Genomic DNA, 22,725 nt, shown 5'->3' with positions numbered 1-22,725 from the left:
TTGTATAAACACCTTTCACACAGGCAATCAGACAGAGGTGACGTGACAGAGATTGGATTTGAAGGTGGTGGAGTGGGCTGATTTTCAAGAACTCCATCGTGACAACATCTAGAATACACTGAAGGCAAAACAGGACCAGAGACAGACAGCTGTCAGACGAACAGCAAATTATGTGAACTTGAATTTGGCCCTCATCATAGCGTTGGGCTCAGCAGCAGACTCATGCATTATTACTTGTCAGGTATTGTGTCTCCTGAATAAGCCCTTTCACCACAGACACACCGGTGTCCACACATTGATGAGTAGACATGGAAAAGCGGGCTTCGTTGTTTTCAGCATGACTTGAAAATATATGTTCCTTTATTAAAAACAACTGTGAATGCAACTAGGAAGGATTTTTGGCATGGTGGTCCACTTCTGTTACAAACAAACTTAAACTGAAAATTAAAATGACTTTTGTTCACTTTCAAACTGTAAATATGCCAAAAAATCCAGAGATGATGGTGAATCAAATCAATCTGCCGATGTATTGGTCATACTCTGTATTAGACACTTGCATAAGATAGTTATCTACATGAACAGTGGACCATGAACCAATGGCCAGATACAAATGTAATCTTTGTGTTGCATTTCATTTTCTTTTCATCGTCAATGGTTCGAACTCCAGCAATGATGATTATGGGCTTATTATGCTTTAATACAAAAAAGGGTCATGAGAATATGGTGAGTTTTACCAAATGGCAGTGGGTTTGAGGTAGGATTATGTTTTATTTGTTTACAGGGCCAATAAAGCTCTCTTTCCTGACAGATTTTGTTGTACAAGGTGACCTCAGTCTGTCATAATGACCCAAAATTATAATAATTCACAAAATAAGATGTGGACTTGATAGGTGACAACATGTGACGCCATTTAACGAACATGGATTTAACAATAACACAATTCCTAACATATTTTCCAACACACAAAATTACATCTTTGGTTTGCATCAGTGTAATTAGAAACATGAGTATGGAGCTCGGTAAAAACACCTGCATTATCACACTCCAACTTACAGGACGGATAAAGCGATTTGTAGATAAAGAAAAAAATGTACACAAAAAAACCCCACCTAACAACTGACAATGAAAGTCCTTTTTTCTGTGTGTTACTGGCCACCGCTGACATTCGTAGTTTCTATCTTCTCTTTCAGATGCCGCTTTTGCTTCACAACGATTTGTACAGTGAAATGCAGCTACAAAAGATTCAGAATAAAACTTAGATGCTGTAAGCACAGACATTATCTGAACACAAATGTCTCGGCTAACTTCACTGCAAAAGAGCAAACACACACAAAGACAGCAATTTCATTCTGCTGTGTGCTCTGCACCTACACACCACGCGTGTTCCTTTATCCTGAACCCTTTAAAACCCAATTCCAGGTGCGCTGCAGATCAGTAAGGCACAGCTATCAGGAGGCCAAGTAGGGCTGAACACTTATTTTTGACCGATATTGCAATTGCAATTTGATTTGCAATATTAGAGGGAATGATAATTTTTACATAATTATTCTTATTTTCTTTCGAAAAACATTGAAATGATTGTGATGTTATTTTTGCAGCGAATGTGATGTGTAGGCCAGGTCATCTCTGCAATATCAAAATTATTTAGACACACATTTGTCCTTAACAAATATTGCACCTCCTGCAATTTGAAAATTGCACAAGGCCGTATTGAGATTTTGATAAAAATTTGATTAATTTTGCAGCCCCAATGCCAAAACACACAAACACACAATAAAAAGGCCAAGTTGTCAGACAGCACAGCCTCCCTGAATTTCTGAAGTTTGTGTTCTGCCTACAGGAAACATCCAAATGAAATTGGAGATGAATGAAACAACAGTCATAAACTTGCCGCAGTTTTTAACATCCCATTAAGGGATGCTAGACAGAGCACTGATTACTGTTTTGTCAGGGAGATGCATTCGGAGCTTGAGTGATGAGGGAGCTTGTATTAGTGTTACAGCAAAGCCGTAGAAGAGGAGCACTGAATTGGATTGCCTCAAAGGCACGCTTTTCTCACCCTCCTCTATTCCAATAGAAACCCCATGAAAAGCCAGGGACTGTTTTAAAAGGCAACCCAAATGAAGCACTAGCGCAAGTTCAGTCAGGAACGCTACACGTTTGCATGCTTAGGCCTGTAGTTTATTCCTCATACATTCTGCCATGTACTCGTCTCATGCACGCTCAGTCATAATCTCCTTGCTTTCATTGTTTGGGGCTTTCAATCATGATATCCGCTGTTCTCATCAGCTGGTCACATCCATCCAAGAACACAGCAACACGCACCTACATGTTAGCCAATCATATTGCTGCTGTCTCCTTTTAAATAAGATTTTAACTCTGGTACACACGCACCTCCAACTCTCTGACATTGCCCAGTCTTTTCTGATTCATCAGATTCAACATTTCATCAGCCTCGTCAGCCTACAAGCCTCACCACAATCATCAAACACCAACACCAGAGTCTGGACTCCATGGGGGGGGTTATCTTGCTGCTGGTCAGGGCAGATGCCCATCGATTACACATCTCCCTTCAGAGTCTTAGCTTAGACTTTCTGTTAAGACATTATCACACATCATTTGTTATAATAAACAATGATATTTTCTTCATTCACTTGTCTCTCCTGTAATATGATTAATAAGATAAGTCTCTGGTTCGGCACCTTCACTGGTTTCTCTACAATGAAGTGCAGGTATACCATATTCCTTGGATCAACTGTGATTTCCTGTTCTTACCTATAATATCTGATCTTGACCCCCATTTTAGTGCCATGCGAGCCTGATGGTCTGTGCCTGTGCTTGACCGAACACGCCATCTATGAGTATAACCATCTGAACCTCATCTGTGCCCCTTACGCTCCAACCACTTGCTCAGCCTCGGCTATATTCCCTATATGCTGCGGTACATTCTTCTCTTCCTGCACCGCTGCCTCTTTATTCATCTCGTCTCATCTCTTTTCTCCGTCCTCCTTGTTATTCAACTTACACACAAACTCTGAACCTGTCACAAGTACTGGGCCTGTTACCTTCAAAAGTGGTGGACCAAAACCTAAAAAAAACTCAAACTTCTCCTATTTCCACAACAAGCAAATTGAAGAAACTGAGAGAGTGAATGTGAGGCAGTCAAAAACAGAGACACAGAAAGAGAGATACATTTAAATGATCAACATATGAGTCCTAATTTGCATTTGCAATATGAGTACTTGCATCTGGCAGCTATGAAAAGACTTTTTTTCCGGTAGAAAAATTAAAGAACCTGCATTAATTATCAGTTTTGCAAAGATTTTACAAGACACAAACCTCATCTAAAACTCATAACCAGGTGGGAAAAGTTATCTTTATAATAATTCGGTCAGAAATTACATGAATCTCAGTTTGAGTGTGGCCCCCTCCAGCACAAAGATCAACTTAACTGCTGTTACTAAGCAGAAGATCAAACAATTTATGCATTTCTGATTCGGTCTTGCATGGGTAACATTGAGTTGTCACTTTCATCATCCTGGTTTATAAAGAGTGCAAATGTTTAGAGTCTAGCTGTTTAATTAAATTATTAGCAAAACACAATGTTTCCTTGTGAGTTCCGCAGAGGCAGCAGCTGCTGCTCTATCAACTGCTTTGTCTTCTAAATGCATCCCCCCGCCCAATCAGCATACAGATATTGATCAAGATGTGCGGCTTGTTTCACCCCTTTCACAACAAAAGAAAGCCAATTGCAAAGAAAGAATCATCTGTTGAGACAATAATAAAGGAGGGGTTCAGTCACAGGTCTGGGGCTTGTCGAGTCAAAGTGTCTCAGAGACCCCTGAACAGCAAAATGTGAAGATGTCTTAAGGTCAAGGTCAAACACATCTATAGCTTCACTTAGGCTACATTCCCACTAGCGTCCACACTATTCCGGCATTTTAGAATCCCTAAAACAGAGATATTTTAAAAGACTGCTGATGCCCAAGTTGACCGTGTCACTTTATCAGCCCTAAGGAGCGGACGTTTGAAGGCACGGTTTGAGGAGGCCAATGGACGTAAAACGGAGGACTCACTTTTTTTATATCATGCTTATTTCCATACAACTATTTTCCACAAAGACACTGTTAACGAACAAAAGCCTAAATGCGGCTCTCCAGAATACGATATTTGTGACACTGAATAAAATAATTCCCTGCAATGGGAAATGTTTGCTAGTACCTCCACAGACTGCAGCTCTTTCCAGATCTTAGCCACTTTCAGTATTCTGGTGCCAGGCTGTTTGGTTGACTCGCAACGGCTCAAATGTGTGTTGTTTATCTTGGAATTAAATTCCTGTCCCAGCTTTAAAAGGAAAGAATAGACTTTGGTAATCCCTAATAACAGTTAAAGTCTTCCTCTAAAGACAACACAGTCTGGGCCTCAGACACTGGTCAACACTGATAGGGGGGGACCCTTAAATATTTACCAAGTGGACCCTGGACAAGCTGTTTTATGTTTTATGATGGCAAGAGATTTGCTTGAGACAGAGAGCATCAAAAAATGTCAGGGTGAATCATCTTAGGGACATCAATAAAACATAGCAAAGCAATGCTTTAAAAACCTCCACGGCCCATCCTGTCCGATTCAGTATATCTCTGGGATGTCCCACTCTAAGTCCACCAATGCACAAATGCATGCACGCAACGCAAACATTAAAATGGGAAAGACAAATACCTGATTTGAGTTCCTATGATCACACCACATCTCGCCCTGTTGTCAAACTCACACACACCTATACAGAAAAAGAGGAAAGGGTTCGATCCATAATGCACATTACTGTATGAAAGACAATTCATAACATCTATTGTACATAGAAGCAAATACAGAGGCAAACCACGCCTCAATAAACTGGAGTGCAATCATCTTCTCACTTATTTGTGAACATGGGCGGAATTTCTAATCTCATTATCAGATAATATCCCTTCAGTCTCCCACATTTCCTGTCAGTCTCCATTATACTATTCAGTGATGCATACAGTAGCTGCTCCACAAACAGCTCGTGCTGTAGTAGGTCGTATACTCTAATGCGGTGGATCCCGAGTGATATTTTACTGATACCTCCATGATAACTATCAGCTTGGCCGTACAACTGGCATCATTAGCCTGGTAGTTAAGTCTTTTATCCGATTCAAATCATATTTGTTGATGAACACATCTGAACTCTTTTAGTACACTGGACATGTAGTGTACCACTAGCCGTTGCACAAGTAAACTGAGCCATGCAGATCTACCTTCATAACTGTTGCAACACACTGGTAAAGCCCTGTGTTATACATAAAGGCCTAACCTGCATCATCACCCTTTTCTGAATAGAGACAAAGAGAGGTGTCTTTCTGTTTACTCCATTTACTGTTTAGTATGTAGCTTTAATGAATTGTATGAAAGACTGTTTTGTCTTTGGGTACAATAAATTCAACCTTGATCAACCCTGATCTTTGAGAAACAGCATAAAAAGCATTAAAATCCCTTTTATGTTGTCAACATGCTGCATGCTATTTGGTTTAGCCCCCAAACTGGAAATAATGAGACGCTTACCTACATCAACAGTGAAACAACATACCCTTAGACAAACTTAATAACTTCCTTTTTAACACATACAGTACTAACAAACACACATATAAACAATTCTACAATAGAAAACGCAGTGGTTTCAGCCAGGGGCAGTTAGCTTCCATATTGGAGCTACTTCTTGATCTGGGAACAGTATAGGAGCTCAGAAATCCCATCCTGTTACTGGCTGTCACTAAGCTTGCTGGCTAGCATTTATAAAGACAGTTAAGGGCAGTTTTAGAGATATTGGGAGGCAAATTTGTTTCATTTAAGAGACCAACTGCTTTACCCAGCAAACAACCTTAAAGATAAGCTAGGCTGTCCCCGGTTTATGACGAACGCCATTATACAGAAATATTGCGTTTATTTAGTCAAACCGGTGCACATAAACGTGCTACTGGCGCACAGAACCGTCAGCGAGCGGAACGCATCCTGGTGAGGGATCATTTCTGCTCCGCCTGCATAAATGCTGTCCCGCGTCCAAGAGGCCGTGACCATAGACTGTTATGTGATGTGGAGCGAGAGCTCGACCTTCCCTACGCGCTGGCGGCTGCTCAGTGCTCGCCCATTAAGATGTCTTTTGAGACTTTTATTGGGCTGCTGAGGCCTGTCCTTTGGTCACTTTGAACACCTACAGTCTCCGGCCTGATCTGTCATGTCTCTCTCGTGATACACACACCACCGTTTAAAAGTTTTCAATCCTAAAAATGTAATGTTTGAAGTGTTATCATGCTCACATTGGCATTTAACTCAAAAACACTGCTGTGCATTGAGGACCACTATACATCATGGATAAGTTGAGTCTCTCGTACAAATGTCCTCATACTTTACAAAGTGCACATGGATATCACTGTGTCAATTATGATGAATAAGAAAAAGTATTATGACATACAAATATTATCACATGAATCAATCGCATTTATGAATAATAATACAATTATTTATACAATTATCAGTCTCTCAAACCTTCTGCAAATCATTTTCAGTAGCTTGTAGGTTCAGTAATTATCAAATTGTGTTTCTAATGAAGTGAAATTACCTGCAGAGAACTAAGAATTCTATCAGCATGGAGAGACCTTACGACTTGCTCACCTCATCAGAGTAATCAAACAAATTAAACAGCCGTGAGACAAATCTGCAGAGCCCACTGAGTATGAAGCAATCTTCTACCCACATGCTTCACAAACACCACTGCAGGTTTTAATAGGCAGAGAAAAAGCAAATGTGCTACATATGTTTTCACCAAAGTCATGTCAATATGATGAGGAGGGCGGTTGATGAAGGGCGAATTATAGAGCTTGCTCTTTGAGACAGACTGACTCAAGAAATTCATCAGGGGCCACATAAAAGAATATCATGCAGTGTTGCAATGTGCGTGCATGAATATGAGAGAAAGAGACAAACAGCAGAGGAAATTGTAGAGGAGAGAGGCCGTATCAGATTTCAAAAGGAGGTGCATACAGACAAATGTGAGCAACTGGGAGATACAGCTTCAAGAAAACATGTGGGAGTGGATAAATGCATGTCTCAGATGCTTCAGCAGACTAAAGTAAATGCCCCAGTCATGGATTGCTTCCCAAAGCACTCATTTTGCTTCATTTCCCGTTCCATCCTTTAGTAATGAATAGCATTCATCACTGCATGGATGTGTCTGCATACAAGGGCGAAAGACAGGAGGGGGAAGCCAAAGACAATGGAAGGACAAGTGATTGTCTTTCTCCTCCACACTGACATGCTGTACTAATGAAACTCAATAATTATAGTCAATAGGGCCCTGACATGCAAATCTTCTGGTCTCCGTAATTACACCCTGATAGTCTCGTACACATCCTGTCAAGAAACGGACAGTTGTCAAGGTTCAACAATCAGTCTCAGGCACAGATAAGCATGTTTCTCTGGAAATGAGTCATAGCGTTCATCATGCTGTGCTGATGTAGTGTGGTGACGGCTTGGAGGATCAAGGCACTGTGCAGCCATTGTCACTGTCACCGCATGCTGACTATACTTCTGATGCTGCCTCCACCCCTCCCATACCCCTGTGGTCCCGAGGACAATATTCAGCTCCGCTGCACTGTGCCATGCAGTTTCAGCTTGGATTTTCCTATGAGCTTAACAGGGAGTGAAGCCCTCTCATTGTTTAGCACTTCAAAGGAAACAAGAGAAAAGAGAAGGGAGCAAGAGAGAGAGGGAGAGTAAAGGAAATGATAGGCACAGGGTGAGAGAGGGAACATGAAAAAGGAAAAGGCAGAGGGGAAGCAGCAAAGGAATAGAGTCGGGGAGTGGAAGGGAAAATATCAGAGAAATAAGAAGTGAAAAGATGGACAGAGCTTGACTGCAAGTAGTTGCTTTCACAGCCGGCCCGGTCTCCTAAAAAATGACGATCCCATGCAAAGAAACTGCATTGTGAATTATGATGACGTGGATAACATTTGCTTTTGACGTTTCATGAATACATTTCAAATGAGTCCATAAAGTCTGGGTAGGAAGGAGGGTCAAAAACCACAGGGCTTTCACCCAGAACGCTGCTGTTTGGGTCCCATATGAACAAATACTTTTGTTGCTTGAACATAACCAAGTACATTTTTGTTTTGTTTCAATTTAAGCCAAACCATGTTTTTTTTACAAAATTTAGCGAAGATTCTGTTTAGTTCAAAAGTTTTGTTTGGTTTCACATGTTTCAAACAGTTAAAAACTTCAACCATTCAGACCATAAGAAAATATATTTCCCTCAAAAAGTAATTGAGAGAGTAGTTTAGTTGTATGGGAACGTCATTTCGTAGGAGACAGGGTGACAGCAGCAGCTAAACTGCCAAATGTACCCAGTAGACAATGTCTATCCAAGAAGAAGAGATTATGGAGAAGCAACGCAGTTTTTTTAGGTAATACTGCAGCTATGATTTATTTAGAAAGTACTGCTTAGGTCCCTTAAATCCTATAATATTTTTAACATTTTGCTAAATGCCAAATAATAATGACGCAGATATCCTATTTTGACCATCTTGCACATAAACCCGCAATATATTAAGTGCACAGCATCTCTGTTGAGGCCATATGGTGCTTTTCTCTGCCTTCAAAATAGCTTCTCCCCGTGGCCTTCGAAGTCTCCATCGACCGCTGCAACTGCCAAAATGAAGCAATCTTGTGTTGGAGCCTCATATACCTGAATGACAAAATGGTGGTTTCAGTACATTCCAACAACAACACATATGAAGGTTTTGTAAACTGACAAAGCTCTTGCAAAGAGCCAGATTAGAGGGTCGATGCCACTCTCATAATTGTCCATTCGATATGAAACTGCAGCTAGGAGACAGTTAGCTTAGTTTAACAACAATGTTTGACAACATATAACTTAGCCAAAACATTAAAAGGTTGCTGATAGGGGTATTTTCCTTCTAGTCTTTATGCTAAGCTAACGGTCTCCTGGCTGTAGCTTTGTATTTAACAGACTGATATGAGACTTTTACAGATCTATACCATTAGTAGTTCCCAAAATGTCAAACCATTCCTTTCCACGGTTAAGATTAGGTAACCAAATGACTTGGTTATTGATATACTGTTGCCGTGATTAAGGTTATGGAAAGCTCACTGACATGTGAGCATTCTGTGCAAGGAAAATAAAACATGCTTAAGTTCAGAAAGAACATTACTTCAGAGAAATGGAGATAATGAAGAATTATGAAGAGCATGAACGCCGCCCCCACCGCTCCACCACACTCTTAATAACCTGTCTCAGAGTCTGGCTGTTATGATAATGAGAGGGTATTAGTAAATCCATGTAGCATTAAGAAAGAACAGCACATCTGCATATAATCACAATTCAATAAGGATTTTCACATTCACCCAACCTGAGGTTGTTAGTTTTCTAGTGGGTATTTTTTAATTTCACTGATGCATTTTCATAAACTCCACTTAAGATGACAATACATTGTTTTTATTAGTCCAATAATTAACATTCATTATTGGCCTCATTCCTTATAGATAAGCAGATATTTCAAAGCATGGATGTATGTTCATGTTGCATTCAAGAGATTTTCTGCAGGCTAATTAATGTCTTGTTGAATTATTTTCAAACGCTAACATTAAAGGACTTGGCCTTCTAAAAGACTTAAACAGGATACAGTCAGTTGAATCTTTAGATATTAGCCACACAGTAGAAGCTATTGACTAAAGTAGGGCCTAATATTCATAAAGAAAGGACGAGAAAAATGAATTATATGTATTGTTGCACATCTGTCCTCAGTGAAAGAGCTTGTCTATCTGTGGACTCGAGAGGGAGGGATAAAGAAGCAGCACACAACAATGAAACAGTCGATGCCTACAGAAGGAAGAAATGCAACTGTACACAAATCCACTGCAAGAACAAGGTGTTTGTTGTAAACACTGTAATTACAGTATTCACTGTGCTGCTCTGGCTCCTGAGAGCCCTGCATGGGATTTACACATAACGTTCAAAGTTATATATACAGTAAATCATATGAATCAACATGCTGGTAGCTGGTGTGATGCATTTCCATGTCGAGAGATTTAAATGTAATGGCTAAGTCAACGCATGAATTCAATATTTAGTTTTCGTGTTACAAAAGCATTTCACTACCAGCAGTCTGGTGTTAGACACAATTTCTGAATGTCAACAATTTAGTCAATCCAACCATGCATATCTCAGTGACAACGCATCACAGTGGATGACTTTGGGCATCAACGTAGGCGACATTATTTTCATGAATGTAGTCGCTCAAGCAGTGTCCCTAGAAACTCCAATTGTAGCCTGACAGGGAGGTCTGTGAAAGACGACCTGTTACCTTAGCAGTAACTTTCTTAAGCTTGAAAAAGATGTTTGCTGACAAAGACTAGTAGGGTGCATTGCTTTGCTTGACAATTAAGGATTTATTAAGTCTGGGTGATGCCAATTAAATAGTTTAAACAGCCAAGCTAGTTGAGAATAGCAATTCAGTAGTGAGCATCTGTTCTTCTTGAAAATAAACTGACTAAACTTTTATAAGACCATAGCATCTTCAACTACAGAACCAGCTGATGCTGCACACCTAGCTGGGCACAGGGATTGAACAACACCATGACTGTGTGTGCACTTGTTTACCCATAACAACTCAAGGCAAAAAAAAAGGAACAAACAAAGCTAGGCCTGCTAAAAAAAGAGAAGGAAAACAGGAAAAAAAAAGGAATTCACTGCAATTATCGTCCAACAGAAAATGATCGTTAACCAGAAAATCTGCATGCACAGCGTGAAATTAGAAATGCATACTGAAATTGGTATGGCTTGTTTTTTACGTATTTCTGTTAGATAACATTACAACAAGATAACACTGTAAGTTACCAATGTCAAAGGTTTAAATTCAATAATGCACAACTTCAAAACATGTTAAACTAATGAAGAATCATCTGTGCCAGGTGTCAACAGTCAATGACTGGTTGTTCACTATGTGATAGCTGTTATCACGCTGACATAAAAAAAAAAAAACGTCACCAACTGTACACAAATGCAGTCACCCTCCATATTGCATGACATCTGACTTAATTGGATCATTCATCAGCACCGTCAGCACATGGTGCTAAAAGCAGCACCCCTTTATGAATTCATTCAGCACGTGACACTCATAGTCTGACAGCCCTGGACCTTTGGTGGTAGCCATTAAGCTGAGATATTCCTTATTATTAACACGTGTCTCTGCTGATGTGCTTTAATGGACAGTAAAAGCCATTGAGACGCTCTCTAGTGAGAAAACAGCCACATTCAAACTGCCACTTTGGAATAGAATGATGGACAGACTCAGTAAATGAGAGGCAGCATGATAGAGAGATAGAAAGGGACAGAGATCTTTCCATTTAGTCCAGGAAATTACAGAAGATGCCGTTGAACAGCTCAGTCAATCAGTCAGTAGAAAGGACTAATGCAATGTATTGAGTTTTATCTTATCTTTCTCAGCACAGCGATGATCAATGATGGCTGTTGTCCAGAGTCTAGAAAACACATTTTGAGGGCTCTGGTTTAAGCTGATGGTCTCGAACACACTGCACTCTGAGTTTTCTATCTATAGACCTGTAACAGCTCTGAATTGACTACAACCTAGAAAAGTACACACGGGTTGCTTGATAATTCACTTTCTGTAAATCTAGAAGCATGTGCCTAGAAGGAAAAAGAGGACTGGGAAGGGGGACTTCATTGGTATTAATTGCTTTTCACGAGGAAGTGTGGCTCCTTTACTTGAGCTCTTGCTCTCTTGCTTCCCTGCATCCAGTACACAGATGACCTTTGTGGAACGTGTGCAGAAACAAAAAGCTGAAAGAAACGGGACTACGTTGTAAACAAAGAGTTATTTGAAAGATTAAGAAGTGCTATGTGGTCACCCTGTTGGTCCGTTGTGGTGTTTATCTTAACATTTCTGTCCTTTTCCCCTTAGATGCACCCCGTCTGTTCCAATTGTTGAAGAGGCCGGGAACTGTTACCGTCTCCCTCCCTACCCCAGCAACACCTTTTGTTTACTCCGATACTTTGTTTTGAGAAGATGGTACAGGTAGTCTTGTTGTTGTGGCTTTGTTTCTGTTGTGTTTGGTTTCACTTATCTTTTTGTACCAATTAAATATGTTTAGCCGTGCCAGCAGCAGCTGGATGGCGATGTTGGTCAGTCCACTACTTTGGTCCAAATATCTCAACTACTTGTGGATCGATTGCCATGAAATATTGAACAGAAATGGTATCCGGAGAATGAAATCTACCCACTTTGATGATCTTCTGACCTTTTCCCAAGCATCACCATGAGGTTGACATTTATGGTGACGTTTGGAGTGAAATATCTCAACTATTGGATGGATTGCCATGAATTCGTAATAACTTTGGTGATCCTTTAACATTACATCCAACGTCATTATCAGGTGAACATTTCACTTATTCTCATACTTGGGTGTATGATCAAATAACTGCAAAACAATAATTCCATCAGTTTTGGTTGTACTTTGTGTTTAATGCTAATTAGTAAATGTTAGCACACCATGATGGTTAGCATGGATAACATAACACCTGCTTAACACGAGCATGCTACAATTGCTGGTGTGGCTGTAGACTCTTTACCATCTTAATAAAAACCACCAACATAGGAATTAATTCAATTAGTTTACTTACTTTCTGGCTACATCTTATAAAGTTAAATGAGCCATTTTGAGGTTGTAAAAAGGTAACCACCTCTATTAATCATGCTATGCTTAATACCCTTATATGATTAATTTCAAATAAGATCCCAAGATTACCCGTTTAGGTTATTAACATGACAGCTGCAATAATCAGTACAAACATTGCCTTACAAGGATATGATTTAATTATGGTCGTGCATTGAATGTCCCTTTCATGAACAGATGAGTGGTAATTTGAATTGTGGGCCCATTTGAAATGCATAATAAGGAATTTTCACCATTTTAACCAGCGGACAAAGATGATCACTCATGGACAGTGATAATGTTAGTAGTAATTATCATTGACCTTTCTTTGCAGGAAATTATAGACTACCACAGAGCTGCAGAAGCTTAATATACCATTAGAAAGCCAACGGCACTGCAAGACGTCTGTTTGCCAGTGTCCCCATTTTCTGACTACACCCTGTAGGTTCATGCCAAAACAAGACCTCCGTTTGACCAGCTACTAAATAAAAGAGACACAGCCGTTAGGTGTTCATGTGGTGCTGTGCCCTACTCTGGTAAACTCCAAAATAAAACATGGGTTTGATGTGTTTTAGCAGTACATTGTGTAACATCAAACATACAAGTGCTCAATGTAAAATGGCTAGTGTTTCCACTAAAACACTTCCAGTAAAAGAGGAATGCCGGCCATTGATTGCTCATTGAGGCATTACTGCCCTTTCCAAAAGGTGGCCTAGATTTTTCTCTGGGTTCTGCAAATGAAAATCGATCACAGGAAACTATAAACATAAATAGACCACGGTGATTTCTCTTGCACTGGACTGAGTTCTCCCACATGAACTTAAGGTCACAAAGCAAAACATCGATAAGCTCGGGTGACATGTCCAATTTTGCTGGATAACCTATCATACTGCACAATACGGTGAGAAACAAAAGCTGCTAAATGGGAAAACATTTAGGGGCACAGGAGCACAGAGAATGGACTGTGTCTCGGATACAAACTCATTTCTATTGTACAATTATAATGGTGTGGACTGGCAATAAATTCTGAGCAGGACTCCAGCCTACTGCAACCCCGAAAAAGAGCTGACATGGGCGGACAAAGTGAATGAATGTGTTGTCATTTCCACACAAAAGAAATGACTAGCATGATCTATGATTAATTTTTATTCCATGGGTTTGACATGCTCTGGTTTGGTTACATAAAGAATAGAAACATTTAAGTAGCCCACCTTGAAAGTGAGAAAGAGAGGGCTTCAATTAAAACCTGGCATCAGCACAACTCCACATTTCACAGCTAATTTACTTACATTACCAGGTCTGTATGGCTACTGCACAATCCTGCTGAGTGCAAAAAAAAAAAACTGAAACTCTGGCCCTTTTTTCTACATTCAGAGAACCATAAATGAAGCCTCTAGCAGAGTGGAAGCCTCTTTGCCATCAGCCTTACAAGTGCAAACAAGTGCAACGTGGCACTTTCTTAAATGTCACTGTCTGTTACTTTGATAAAGGCTACGTTCACTGTATATGCTTTTTTGGGGGGGGGAGTGGTAAATGTCATCCCTCAGATGAGTGGGAACATAATGTTATCTCCTCATTCTGATACCCCTTGATCTGGCAAACACGTTTGTAGACAAAGAGGCAAGTTAATTGCTCTGGTTGTCTAAATAAAAACATTTTTCAAAGCTAGCATTGTGAGTTTTAATGCATAACTCAACAAATTGTCGGATTAATTAATAAAGACTTCAGGATAATATACATGATGTATAAATCACACTGGCTTCCAACTGCATACAGCCTTCTGCAGTCTATGCAGTTTCTACCAGCATTCAATTATGATTGATTCCATCTGCACACTGTATGTACACTATCATGAGGCCTGTGTGGTCCATGTGCGACTGTGCTGAAGTCTGTATGCAATCACTTGAGGTTTCGGCTGAGTACTGGCAGGTTGACAGCCTGTGAGCACGAGCACTGCACTGGCTCCAGACTCCCTTTTTTTTCACCTTGAGTTGCTTATCCATCAGCATGAGCCCTGCCCAGCAGTTTCACTCTGAATATGTTGCACAGCACAAACAAGATGCCTTATTTCTAACCATTTGTTTCAGAAGCGTTCAGTGATATAATATCAAAAGAGAGTGAATTCAACAGTAAGTACAGCTCTATTTGTCTGAGAGAAAAGTAATAAAGATGAGGGCATGAAAGTTCAGTTCTAATAGGAGTAAAAATCCTCATCTTCATCTAGGGGTGACAATGACAAGTGGTGATGAGTGAGAGAGAGCGCGTAATTGGTCGTGAAATTGTCATCGCACCTGCAAGATATTCTAACACTGCTCGGGAAAATGCTAACCTTCACGATGGGATGCAAGGTTACCTACCCATTTGCTTCCTCAGCCTGTCCGCTGAATAAATGCCGTCAAACTTGTGGGAGGCCCATGTTGTGGGTGTTGTGAGAATGGTGATTGTGCTTGCCAACTGGCTTTCGGATGCAAATGGTAGTTTTGGTGTATAAATAGCCCTCCAGCACCTGGTGTTATCGGAGTTGTCAGAAGAATTCATAAGGGAGGTACAGGGTTGGGTGGATTAGACAAAAGAAGAGCACATTCTGGCAAAAAGGTTTGATTTGGCCTCCTCTTTAATAGATGTCCTCCTCAGAGCAGAAAGTAGGAAAAGACTCAGACAAGAACATGGCCAATGGAAAGTGGAAATATGACTTTTAGAAGTTTTCAGGAGAACTACAATAATGAAGCTTCAATTGGCTACTGTAATGAAAGAGATACAACTATTCCAGTTCATTGTAGTGCACTGCCATGAGGTTGGTAATGTTCAAAATGACTCATTCACTGATGCATAACTGCAAGAAACAACTCAAATCAAACCATAACAAAACATGACAGAGGTCTTACTGCTTAAAAATGTGATTCTTTGTGCTGCCGCTTGTGAAAACCCTCCGAAAATAATTGTGCATCTGCTCCACATTATTTTAGTGTTCCTCTCATTATGTGAAAAAAAAACACAGTATACAGTTTACAGTTCATTTTACTGCCCATTTTTTCCTCTAATTCCATTTTATAAAATACATCTCAAGTAATTGGAAATTATCTGTCTAGACTTTTTTGTCTCCAGTCATCCCAAATTTTTATTTTCAGGGCCTAGTCTGTCTTTGAGTCTACACAGACTAACAAAATGTTTCACTCGTAATTCAGAGTGAGTCTGTTATATACTCAGCATGAGCTCTCAGCCCACTGCCTGAGGTAGGATCACATCAGAAATACACAAGATGCAGTTTGAGGGTAATTCAGATGGAAAGAGAGCTGATGTTTAACTAAATCCATTCTTATTGTAATATGCATTTAATTCCGTGGCATGGCTTGAGAGATATCTGCAAATCTCTAGGTATTCTGTAGAATCTGCTGAATCGCTGACTGGGAGCACACAATGTTAGTTTTAAATGCATATATTATTCCGGATGTCCTCTACAATGTCAGCTCGATGCAAATAATGGGTTTCCCGCAAAAGGTGTGCATACTATGTGTTGTAAACGCTCACCAAAGCAACAGCGCACACTTGGATTACGGTAAATTACGTGTCTGTGCAAATACGATTTTGTTATGATCATGTTTTTGACTATTGTGAAAAGGTTGTGAACTGTTCTGGTAAGATGTATTTCCAATCCCTGTAGCAAGAAAAGTGTTTATCCTCTCATTTGGAGAAAAAATCACTTAATTTCACTGAACCAAAAAGTAGTTTTCTTTATTGAATGCGCTACCACTCAGCGGTAAGGTAATGGGCCTTGACAATGTGCATTTACACACCGCTGTCAACCAGTGACACAAGAAAAGCACTCACCATAGCACATGACCCCAGCCACCCCCCAAACAGAGCCATGATGTGTAAAATAGCACGCTATAGTAAGAGCATCTTTCTATCTATCAGTCTTTCTCTCTTTCATATCCCACATACAGCAAAAACACCAAATTCCTCATCTTGCAGTGTGAGAAACAAGACGCAGAAGCATTGACATCCAAGGCACGTGGGCAAAAGATACGCAAAAGGTTAAGGATTTCTGCTAAGCAGAGCGAAGTGCAGAAAAATAGGACTTTTTTTTCAATTTAATTGAGGCTCTCACATTAACTTCAAAGCAACAGACAAGTAATTCCCACTCTTAGCTGGTGTTCATTTTCCCAAGCTAAAACCTTGTCCTCTTCATTAAAAGCCCATCCCTCCTCATCCCCTTGAGCCTGTCATGTTCAAACAGTGTTTTCAGCTCCTTGCTAGGCTGGATTAATACAATATTTGATATAAAATGTCAAAATAAGGGAAAAGCAGTGTGTACTAGGGACCACCACAGTGATTATCACTTGGAGAGAGAAAAACATGAGGTAGTAAAAAAAAGGCCTTCTATTTCTGTGAATACATACTGTGGTGCTCAAAAGTTTAAATAGATTTTTCCAAGAGGAAACCTTGCAGCTTGCCTTGAAATGCCCTGGTGTCCTCAGATATTTCTTGCATCATCATTTTCATCGTGTTTTTAAAGATACCAAATGGGTCCCAAGAAATGCCTTAGTGGCCATGGATGTCAAATGTTACCTTGAACAGTAAATTGTTGTCCTGTCCCTGTTGTTCCTTATAACAAAAAAAGTAGCTTGCATAGTTGCTAACAGCAGCCAGTTGGTACAGCTGAAGCTATGCAGCTCAGACAGCTCAGAAACTTTGCGCCTACACAAAACCTGCACAGTTGACCACCAGCTGTCAGAAACTGGAACCCATTGACCAAATGTCTCATATAAGTGACGGGTAACAGTCAGAAACAGCAGTGTGTTTTTTTCTTATATGGATTATTTCAGTCTCCCTCTCCTGGGAATAAGTATCTAATTATATGTTCCACTTACAGCAGTCGTCTATAGGTATGGTAGCCGTTTAAAGCTGAAAGGCCTTTAATGGACTCTCATTATTTAGTTCCAAGACATGTACTATGGTATTTCAGTCTACAAGCTCTTCAGGAAGCATCTCCAGGTTAATTAGGTGACGGTACACCTAATTGACTGGTTGGACCACTCGTGACTCCCTCCAATCAACACTCCATGAGCGGGTCCACAGGCAGGAACATTCAATTGAACAATTCAAGATCCTTTGTAAAGGAATAAAAAATCTAGATGCATTTCCCTCGGTTCTGGTCAAATTCAATTTACAGCTTCCCAGACACAATCTATAACCTTGGGTGCAGAATTTCTAGGACCATTTTCAATAAAATGAATCTTTGTTATTTACATCCAGATAGAAAGATCAAGCAAAACTGAAATAAAACAGCAGAGTTGTATGGTTAAAGTCAGTTAATGGCAGGTAAAGAACCAGGTGAAGTAGGCGTCCATTTCCAAATATTTAGATTTTCTGTCTTCACTTTATTATTGGATCCTTGCCTTCTGTCTCATTCTTAACAGCCATTATTAATGTGAGAGTGTCACCCAACCTGACGCACTCACACAGAAGGAATGAATTCAATACAGATCAAGCTTTATTCTTAGCAATTATCTTGAAACCTTTAAGTTTATAACTTGACAAGTTTCCTCGAGTGGAAAATATACACGATCAAACATGTCTACAAGACTGGAACGCTTCTCAAATTCACAGCAGTAGGCTGTAGCGTCTGCTCATTGTTGGGCGACTAATGGATTACGTGTTACAGATGAGGATCTACATTGGTTTTGATAAAGTCAAGCTCTACTTCATCTGACCCGATTATCAGCAGACATCAAATTGATGATGTCCCCTTCTTATGATGAATGGGGAATTTATTTTTCAGGGCACATCAGTCACAAGTATGCTTTGATTAATATTCAATCTAAGACTTTGCCGACACAACTGTGGGAAGGCCTTGTTGGAAAAGATTCTGCAGAACTAAAAGGGACACATTATTTTAAGTCATGGCATTTCATAGAACAATGTGATAGACAAATCACGCTAAAGATAAACCAAACCTGACAAAGGATAATTGCTCTTGAATCAACAATCCATATCTCAAGGACCTACGGTGTGACAGTGAATAGACTGAAATTAGGTGGCTTTATATATATTCACACCTGAAACATGTTTTTTTGTCACTTGCAGCTGAAAGCAACATCAGACTAAAGGCTCATAATCACAATGAGTTCTTTCAGCACTGTTAGCACCATTAGCTGCTAGGCACAGGCTCAGCCGTCGCCACGTTGAGAGCTTTGTGGAAGAAAAGATACGCTGTGAATTTCGTATTGAGCAATTTTAAATCTCCATCTTGTACATTTAGATTTTTTGTTTTGCTCTTTTTAGAGGGCAGAACACAACAGAAACTGACTGCTGTACAAAATCTCTTTCTTCTACCTGTCTCACTTTCACACATGCAGTTAAACTGCCAGGTAATACTCAGGTGGACAAAAGAGTATTTTTTAATGTCTTTGTTGTCAAGGTATGAGGTGTGTTTTTGTGCACCTACAATCAAAGTGATACAAATTCTGTGATTTTTCACTCTGAATAAATAATGAAGATGAAACTTATAAAAAGAAACATGCTAAGAAGTCCTTCTCTGCATGCAGCGAACAGTTGGATATTGTTTTCATGCAGAGAAATAGACTGAGCCCCTCCAGCTTGATGCTTTTTTAAGACTATTTCTGTCTCTCTGGAAAAAAACACCAGCATTGGTCGTTTGTTCAAACTACTAAAAACAATATACATTCAGTGCGAAAGCAGTAAAGAATACGTTTTCTTATTGCCAAGAACGGTTTGACAGCCATTAAATCGAATACGCCGTGGCAAAGTATGTACTTCAGCTACTGTATGAATATTCACTCACTGTTTGAAGTTAAAAGCCACGATCAATTCTGAAATCCACGGCTTGCTAAATCAACAAAGAAAATCTGAATTCAAGCACATTTTGCTCCACTAATGTAATGTAAATATTAGGAGTTGGTTCATTGAGATAAACAGCCGGAGGCGCTAATTCTCCAGACGGGTGCCATTAAACTATTGTAGAAGAAGAAAAAGTGCAACAATGAAAAAAGGTAGATGCTAGAATAGATGGACCGGATGGGCACTTGCCCGATTCTGTGCTTCCTATCCCTTGATTAACAAACTATCCCAAACATTCGCCCCTGTGGACCATACCATTCTAGCATCAACCCTGCAAAAACATGACGGAAAAACAGCATTTATGTAGGTTTCATGTATCAATGTGAAGAGGGTTACAGTCAGAGGTGGTTCATTGGATGTTTAAGTCACATGCTTCATGAACACCATGAACATTTGCTAAGTCTGTTACCATTGCACTTTTTGTTGAGAAAACATAGAGATGTCAATGTTGCCGCCTATTGGCAAAGAAACTAATAGCTGTTGCAGTTATTTTTGTGCCAGCGCCATCTGCTGGCAATGAATGTTACAGTGGCATTTCTTTTCCTTTTTATTTACAGCTTCTGTTTTATTGGTGTGGGTTTGTGTTTTTGAGGTTTTACATGTTGACGTTGTACCACCCGCTGAAATAAAAATCGACCATTATCACACTCCTCCAGTCATCAAATTAGCTTTTGAAGATTTTGTAATAGAAAAAATGTACGACTCAGGCTTGAAGGGTTTTGACATTTGACAAAGAACTTGGCCATCAGCTAACTCAGTACTGTACGAAATTAACAAGCCCTTCTATTGTTCAGCATGGAAACGTAAACATGACAGATGTATGGATTACAACAAGACTGCAATGAACTAAAAATAACCATAATATCATTTTCAGCTGTTTGTATGCTATTTGACTAAAACTGCCTGCTCACTTTACATGATGCAAACTTCACATCTGACTGACACAAATATAACTCAGGAAAGACTTTGAACTATGTATTTTTATCATATAATCGTTTCCTATTGAAAAACATTCAATATTGTAATGTGTGCCCTAATTCATTTGAATATACTGTAGGCCATACAAGGTCAGACACCTATTCTAATATTTTTGCATCGATGAAAGAATTCTAAAAAGAACAAACAAAATTAATTTAATGACTTCGCCCAGAGTTTTACTTAAATATTTATCAACAAAACTTATTCAGCCTACATTGCCTATTTTCTTGTACTGTTTCCTTTTACTTTCTACATCCCGATCTCCCTGTTTCTTCTCTGAATCCCAATCTTCTCTCCAAATTAACCAGAAAGACATTTCTGAAGGATAGTAGACTTATGGTGACATTCAAAAAATCCAAATCATATTTATTGTGGTCTATTATTGGCTTGTAGAAGTTCAGTAGGAACATTTTTAGCACAGAACTTGCTAACAATATAAACCAATTTAAAATTGCATTATTACATTCCTCAAACGTCAACTGTCTTTGATGTTTTAAGAGTCTGCTCATATTGACACTAATTAGCAATATTAATAATACAATTGACTTGTCCTATGTTTGACATGAGAGACACTTGGAGACAAGTTTCAACAGAGACAAAAATTTAACATGTCAGCTTTGTTTCTCAATGAATAGACTATTTTTAGGGCACAATGGAAATTACCAAAGATGTTAAAACTGCTGAACCTTACAGAGTCAAACATGGCAGAAGCTGGTGTGTCAGCTTCAAGCTCTTTTTTTATGCAGACTATATAGATGAATCAGTCCTAGCCAAGATGGAGCCCCACTAATCACCAATTATTGTCTCCCATTTGCTGAGGTGAGCCTTTTAACCAAAAACATGGAATACTCGATGTGTTTCCATGTATTGATTTTGGTACAGCCTGAGCCATATAGCCATATAACTAATGCATGCAAATCAATTTCTGTATGCAGCACATTAAATGACCATGCAGGATTCACCTGACATGGTACCTCGGTCGATACTGTATGATGAAAAACTGAGTGGGTTTTTCTGAGAATTACTTGCATTTATTTGATCATCACATTTGGTGGCTTTGACTCCTGCAAATATGACTTACCTTGGACCTCTCCAACTTAAACTGTATGCTTAACCCTTGGTGACAATATCAAACATTAGTTGCCATAGCTATGCTGACGATACGCAACTTCAAATCAAGCGCTTGTTTGGCTCTAAAAAACTACTTACAGTTGAATTTGGAGTCTTTGTCATGAGCTGGCTGAGATGGCACCAATGTCATCATAACACTAACTGTGACTATATCAACATGCAATATTGTTAAAAAAAAAAAAGACAAAAATGTAGTTTAAAAAAAATTAAAACGTTCTTATTAATTTTGTATTTTAGTTGACAAAAAAAAGGAGAAAATACTATAAACCTTTTTTAATAATGCACGGCAGTATTGTTTCCTGTGCTGCGCCATATAAGGACCACACCGGCAGCATACAATGACCATATTCAGAAGGACTCGGAGTACCTTAATTGACAATGACAAAACACGCCTTGGGAGAAAAAAAAAAGGTGATATTTTGGAAAGACTAGATTGACTGAAATGTTCAGCTTTCATTGACTAAAACTAAATTAAAATATTTACAATTATCTTTAACAAGATGAGACTAAAATGCTCAGACTTCTTGGCAACTAAAACTTGACTAAAAAAGCGAAAAGGATGAGTTTGAGATTGACTGCATGTACTGCATGACTTTTGACACAAGACTACACCTTTTAAAAAAAAAAATGCTCACAAAATGAACACTACCTTTAAGCTAAAAGGCCACACAAACTACAGCTCATTCAGAGAGACAGCCGCTCCAACCATGACAAAAAAATAAATAAATCAGACCACATCTTTCTGCTGCTCAGAAACCTCCATTGTATACCCACAGCTTTCTTGGTAGAGAAAAAAAAATCTCTTAATGGCATTGCTCCACAGTATACATCAGACGTGATCTCAATTTATAAATCTCTTGGGTCACAAGACACCAATCTCCTTCATGTTCCATAGAGCATTTTCAATGTCCAGTGAGATTGAATTCAGTATGTATACACCTAAAGAATAGAACAGTCTGTCATGCGTGAATTGTAGACTTCACCAACAATATGTTC

Source organism: Pholis gunnellus (genome assembly GCF_910591455.1).
Source record: "Pholis gunnellus genome assembly, chromosome: 11".
Taxonomy (NCBI): Eukaryota; Metazoa; Chordata; class Actinopteri; order Perciformes; family Pholidae; genus Pholis; species Pholis gunnellus.
The sequence above is the reverse complement of the archived record's forward strand: the minus strand, read 5'-3'. Positions refer to the sequence as shown.